Here is a 7,352-nt window from a genome sequence, read left to right on the forward strand (position 1 = left end):
TGCAGCGTATAGGACAGTGGTTCTTAAAGTATGGGTCGCGACCCAAACATAGGTCGCGAAGGGTATAATTTTGGGTCGCGACGGTACCAGAATGGTCCTTTAATATGTATGTAATATTATATGAGGTCATTGCAACAACGAAAATATCTTCGCTTTTCGCGCGATTTACTGTAGTTGGTTTGAGCATATCAGTAGTTAGGTAAATGGGCACGACGTGCCAAAACACGATTTATAATAAACAAACAAAGATTATCAATATAATAATTAATGAAAGAATTAGCTCATTCTCAATTTTGCAGCAATACTTTTATGACCCTGTGTGCGGCAATAAAAAAAGGGGGAATAATTAACGATAGAGAGAAAACAAACAAAGAATCTGGATTGACCTTTGTACACAGACATGAGACTTGGGTCATTCTACTTGTACTTTTCCACTCCTGATTTTACCTCGCTTGACCTCTGGACACGAGACTTGTATATTTAGTATTTTTTTAATGAGTCTTGATAATAGCTACCTGTCCTGACCTATCGGTCCGCGGTCAATCCTAGGACGAGTCTTGGGAATAATTGCCCGCCAAACCCCCTGGATGACTTGTCGCTCCGCGTTTGATTCAATTTCGTGTACGGGGGGGGTCATAGGAATAATTGCCGGTCGTGACGTCAGTATAGTTTTCTTCTGATCCATGAGATCCTGGACGGGGCTTGATAATAGTTGCCTGCCCTGACCCGTCGTCTCGTGGTCCAATTTCGTGGCTTGGGAGCAATAACCCGTCAAACTGGTTGACTCGTCGTTCCGCGGTTGATTCAATTTCGTGTACGATGGGTCATAGGAATAATTGCCGGTCGTGACGTCAGTATAGTTTTCTCCTGATCAGTGAGATCCTGGTGCGTGTTTTAGGTGTCTATACGTTCGGCTGTGCATAGTGACGCGTGTAGTCTGTTCCATACTGCCGTACTTGCTCTTGCTTTGTTGTCGACTTAAATAGTAAGGAGAATTGATCTGCTCTGGTTATAAATATGTGTGTTATTTTGAGTCATATCGAGAACCAGAATGTCGTGTATTAGAAATAGGTATTAGGCGCCCCCGACATAGATTAACTTGAATAAAGTACCATTTAGAATATAATAAGTAATTAAAGAAATAGCTCATTCTCAATTTGACTCGCATCAACGTGTTAATTTCCGATATTGTAGTAATTGGTGCAAGCAAAAACTGCTGTTCCACACCTTTACCGCTTTCTAGCGTATTAGGACAGACAGTCCCAACCAAACAATGTGATGGGTTCTTCTACTGCTTCACGTCTGGTCAAGCGTAATCATGCCGGTGTCTGTAAATGATATACAATTTACCTCGGTATATTATTTTTGTATGCTGTACATGATGTACAACTTGAATCGATCAGTTGTCGAACTAATGCTTTACCGGTATGTACGATCGATCACGAGCTCACCACGCACTTGTCGTTCGAGAGCGACTCATTTCGCTATAGACAATCAGTTGTGTTCGCGTGTACCGTAATATATCCTCAACACTTGTTATGCCAACACCTCCAAGCATATTTACAATATCATGCTAAGGAACTATTGCTTCGGCAGCCACGCGCTGTCGTTCGAATTCGACTAATTTCGCTGTAGACAATCAGTTGTGCTCGTGTGTGTCGTAACATATCCTCAACACATGTTATGCCAACACCGCCGAGCATATTTGCAGCATCATACTACGGATATATTGAACCGGCGAAGTGTTACCGTCAGAGAATTGCTGCGCCACACCTTCGAGCCTCGCTTTCGCGCTCGGTAACTGCGAGTACGATGTCAGATTCAATTGTCCAGTGACGAATCGGGGTAGCTCGCTTCATCGGGGTGGACAGACCTTATTTGGCTGAAACGCGCTCGGTGGTGCAATAATGGGAATGAATTGTGACAGATCATACCTGATACGATCTATAGCCTGAGGTGAGGTGTAAAGTAGAGTGGGAGATTTCGAAATCGGAATCCACTGCGACTATAGGATTGCAAAATCAAAGTCCAAAAAATCCGACTGGCCCGTAAAGTCCTGGTATTTCCATGTATTAGGCTGGTAAAATGTAACATAAATCCAACTCTCAAAGACACTTGGCCGCATCCAGTCCGGGTTTAACCAAAACTGATGAAATCTGCGCCGGGTCCGGAAACGAATCGTGACCACCCCCGTCCAGACAAAATAGTTCTGCTGTAAGGGGAGTGTCGTTGTACATTAATTTGCGTACAGCGAGACTTTGTATCGACTCATTGACGGACTTCTGTTTGTATCGCGTTTGGTTTAGAATCCCAATTCTATATAGTGCGGCCCGCGAAATGATTCAAATGTTGAATGCGGCCCGCGAGCTCAAAAGTTTGCCCACCCCTGATGTATATTGTACCACTTGAATCGATCTGTTGGCGAACTAATGCTTTGCCCGTCTGTAACATACACATATCGATCACGAGCTCACCACGCACTTGCCGCTCGAGAGCGACTGATTTCGCTATAGACAATCAGTTCAGTGTTGCCAATTTAGCGATTTTCGCGCTAGATCTAGCGATTTTTCATCCGGTTTAGCGCTAAAAATATGGATCTAGCGCCCAGCGATAAATCTAGCGATTTTTGAAATGGTATTTAGCGATTATTTAGCGCTTTTTACCGAAAATAACTAATAAAGATCGGTTCTGGCCGACGACTATGGCGACTCATCTGCCACCAGAGTGCGGACTCCAATGATATGTAATGAAATTAATGATGGATTACTAACGTACGGATAGATACGCAACTCCTGGCGGTTACGCATGGGCAAACAGTGTCTCTTCTTGCTGTGTAAAGTAGCATAATTGACAGTGCTACATCTGGCGACCTGAGCGCTGCAATTTAATATGATTGGCCTTGATCGAAAGCTAGTGTCGCAGTGATTTCGAAGATGCAAAATAAAATCTCGTCAGGACAATGGAACCATGCACCCCGAAACAGCCCTCGAAGTCTGAAAACCAGCATTGCTTCAATAATGGCACCGCCGCAACACAATGGACATAACAATGACCAATTTCGTCCAGCGATTGTTCTGATCAATGTCGATTTTCAGACTCTTGGGGCTACTTTGAGGTCGTTGCATTGTCTTTACAAGAATTTAATTCGTATTGTCGGAATCAGTGTGACACTGGCGTTTAAGACCAGATTCATTAAATTTCTTACTCCGGGTTGGTCCTCTACTTTTAGTGGCTGGCAAACCCGGTTCAAGTCGTGTTGTATCGGGTCAAGTCGCATGTTGCGTACAAGTGTGTCAAGTCGCATGTCGTGTTCAAGTACTCCAACTCAGTTTCGAGAAGTCAAGCGCATTTCCGCGGTACATCGCATCACTATTCACGGACGCATGGAGCAAGGCACGCTTATAGAGTGAGCGGTTATGCCTGCAAACCTGGTCAGTGGTCACGTATAGCGATCATTGCGCAAAGCGATCCGCTCTACCGAAACGCACTGCACGTTTTGTTCCGCCTAGAGATGAATATTACGTATTATGAACTAGAAATATGATAAGTGACTTTGGCCCCCAGGCGAGTAAAATACAGCTGAGAAGAGTGTATTGATATTATGGTTCAATTTAACACCTTTAGCAATTAATGTAGATCTAGCGCTATTTTTTAGCGCTCTTTTCTCAATATTTAGCAACATCTAGCGATTTTTGACACCAGTTTTGGCGATTTTCTTCCATCCGGAGTTGGCAACACTGAATCAGTTGTGTTCGCGTGTACCGTAACGTATCCTCAACACTTGTTATGCCAACACCAATATCATACTAAGGAACTATTGCTTCGGCAGACACGCACTGTCGTTCGAATTCGACTAATTTCGCTGCTGACAATCAGTTGTGCTCACGTGTGCCGTAAAATATCCTCAACAAATGTTATGTCATATTTGCAGCATCATACTATGGACGTATTGACTCGGCGGAGTGTTACCGTGAGAGAAATGCTGTTTGACCCCCTCGTCCTAGCCTTGAATTTACCGTTTCGAAAAATTCCACCAGAAGAAGCTGTGATCGAGTGTCACAATCAATGTCAGCCACGCTCCATCAATCTGTTGTTTTGACAAAACCAGTACGTATACGCCGGAGATGAGCATTGATTAGGATTTAGAAAAAACGTATTTGTGAAATTTTTCCGGATTAGGTTGAATTAAGTTTTGAGATTGATTTACTATATCGTACGGGCAACTACTACCGAGACCCGTCGTGACGAAATCGGATGAATCAGTCATGGAACGACAAGTTAGGGCTAACCGCTTATATTCCTAGTTTATTCTTGAAAGCTCTATAGATTACTGGTTAGCTGCATGTTGTGGGCGATTGACAACAGTTAGTTGTCGCTGTTATACAATTTACACTTTGTGTTATACATTCCTCGTTACCACCGCGAACTAGGAGGTCAATCACGACGACGGGCAACTACTCCCAATTGGCGGAATACTGTTTGATTCATCTGTATAATCAGGTTTAGCACCACAAGAAGTATATTAGTAGTTTATGATTGAATGAAATCTATCCATCAAACAACGATAACAACTATATAGATCTCGTTCGTATTACTATGAAAGCTAATCGATCACGTCCACACAATATTATTACGTAGCATTCATTTGATGGGGTTGTTGTTGTTAGTATTGTAACATGGTGATCGGCTACTATGACCTTTACACCAGTTCTAAAAGGGTAAGGAATTGGTTAGTGTTACAGCTGTCTGACGGTGGGGTATTCGACAAAATTACTATGTTTTACTACGGAAGCTATGATCACACGGACGGGCTCTCATCACTTATCGTACGAATGCTTGTAATCTCGATGTAGTGTGATACACACGAATCAGCTGTGATCAGTCGAGTGTGACACGATCGAAGTCACTATTTACTGTTTGAAATAACTCGTATATTCCGTTCAAGAAATGTCCCTCATTTGTCCAAATATCCTCCTTTTTGTCAAATTGTCTTCCTTTTTTTATCTTAAAATATCTAAAAAGACTACGAATGGCACTAAATGATGACCTAGTTTACGAGCGATGGGTATTTCGGGAGTCAGGGGACAAAATGAGCTTTTTTAGTCAACACCATGAAATTTGATGTATAAACATACAAATCATTCGTCCGCTATAGTAACTTTTTGCAGCTCGTGAAAAGTGTCCTCCTTTCGGGGCTTATGTTAACCCTATATTTTACCAGCTTTTAGTCTCGGACTTGAACATCGAAGTTTGCACATAATTTCACATTACATTCCCTATGACAAGCATAGGCTATTACGGTTATGGGACCTGTGCTCTCAAACATGTATTGATGAATAGCGAAAGCGACCACAAGCTATCATTACATGAAAAAAACGAGCTCACTAGCCGGTCCATGTTGGGATGTACACACCAATGGCCATGTCCATGATCTGAAGTTTGCACATAATTTCACATTGCATTCCCATGACTTAGCACATACTATTACGTGGGTATGGGGTCTGTGCTTTTCAAACATGTATCGATGAATACCGAAAGCGACTCAAGCTACCATTACACGAAAAATCGAGCACACTCGTTCCTCCCTGTCGGGGTATACCCACCTTCGTTTCGTACAGACAAATGTTTCCATGTTGCAGCGAGAATAGCGGGGAGGGTGGTAGATCATTATCACAATAAGTACCTTGGGATGAGTGTGAAATCGACATCGTCCGTTAAGCGACTGAAGCAAGTCGCCACTACAATCACTCTCTGCGTAGTGCGTAAACGCAACGTACAAAGCGCTGCTGGGTATACGAAACTACGGATTCTAGCCAAAGCGAGGTTATCGAGATAGCTGTAGCGATTCACAACACATGCTAAATCTCCTTGAAATGGGAGTACAAAATGTATCGCTTTGAAATACTCAAGTAGAAGTAGTTGTTAAAGAGTAATTCGCACCGTAAAATTGCAACTGTTTTGGAGTGCTAATGTCACACAATTGCTATATTGATCACTCGCTTATGTGTAGAAAGCAGAAATTGACCCCTGGGTTGTACGATCTCGTGGCCTTGACAAACGTTCTATAGCTCAAAAGTCACTGTCATGTTGGGCTTTGATTGCTGTTGTACTCTTGTTAGCGTCGATATTCATTGGTACGTGTTTTCATGGTCTAAAATGTTGGTTATTATAGAGTGTTTTCGTAAAAGGTTGGGAGCCACTGATTTAGGCCTTGATGGGTTCAACCAAATACACGTGTAACACATCCTATTCCTGGGCCGTAACCGATCCTTTACCACACCTTCTATACGATAAACGTCCTTTTTATCCAGAGGTAAGCCGACGACATACGGGAAATGCGGGCGCTGACGTGCTATTTTGTTATTCTCTCCGCGTAGCATGAAAGAAGGTATTGAGGTACCCTCCCCAGGTCACTGCGAGCGTAAGTTAAGTCAATCTCTGTGTATGTAGTGTTAATGTCGCACCGTCGCAATAATGTTCACTTATGTGTAGAAAGCAGAAATTGACGACTCGATTACTTGTACGAGCTTGTAGCTTTGGTAAGCTTGCTGAAGCGGAAAGCCACTCAAGTTGGACATTAAATTGATTGGTGTTCATTCTCTTGTTAGCGTTGATAGTCGTTGGTACGTGCTTTCGTGCTTTAAAATTTTCAACGAATTTTAAAGATAAATAAAGAAAAAGCTGATTCACACTTTTGCAAGCAATACTTCCGGGTATCCCGCTGTGCGGTAATGAAAAGAGGAGATTTAGGTCATAGCGAAATAGAATAAACTTCAAAAATGGGGTTGATAAATTTTGTAAAGTACCATAAGACATACTCAACATCAACTAATGAATTAGATATGATGTCTTGATGTCATGTGACTATGAAATCGGTTACACATTGTAACACATCGGTATCAGACAATAACTTATACAAGCTTAAATGTGTGTTAATTTGCTTTGTAATGTGTGTTAGTGGGCATGGGGATGATTATTTCATCAATTGAATCGATTGCGATTACGATTACTGCTGAATCATCCGACTATAATTACGGTTACAGAAAAATCCCACAAGTAGTCGAAACGTAATCACCAAGGTGCTAATTTGTTATCTCTCCTCCGTCATATGTCACCGGGTATAGGCATTGATACAATGCAGTATTGAATGCGATCCTAATAAGAATTGATACTATGCAGTGTTGACCGTGATATGTGAGGACCCCTGCTGTATGCTAATATGTCTTTTTACAAAAGTTATCACTCGTAACCCCCACAGTGTGCGAGTTATCAACAAATCGCAGACACACTACTTCGCATAGGGGAGAATAATAACCCTCCACTCTGCTTAGTTTCAAATAGCAAAGCAATTA

Source organism: Botryllus schlosseri, chromosome 2 (assembly GCF_051294905.1).
Source record: "Botryllus schlosseri isolate E-star chromosome 2, Bs_hap1, whole genome shotgun sequence".
Taxonomy (NCBI): Eukaryota; Metazoa; Chordata; class Ascidiacea; order Stolidobranchia; family Styelidae; genus Botryllus; species Botryllus schlosseri.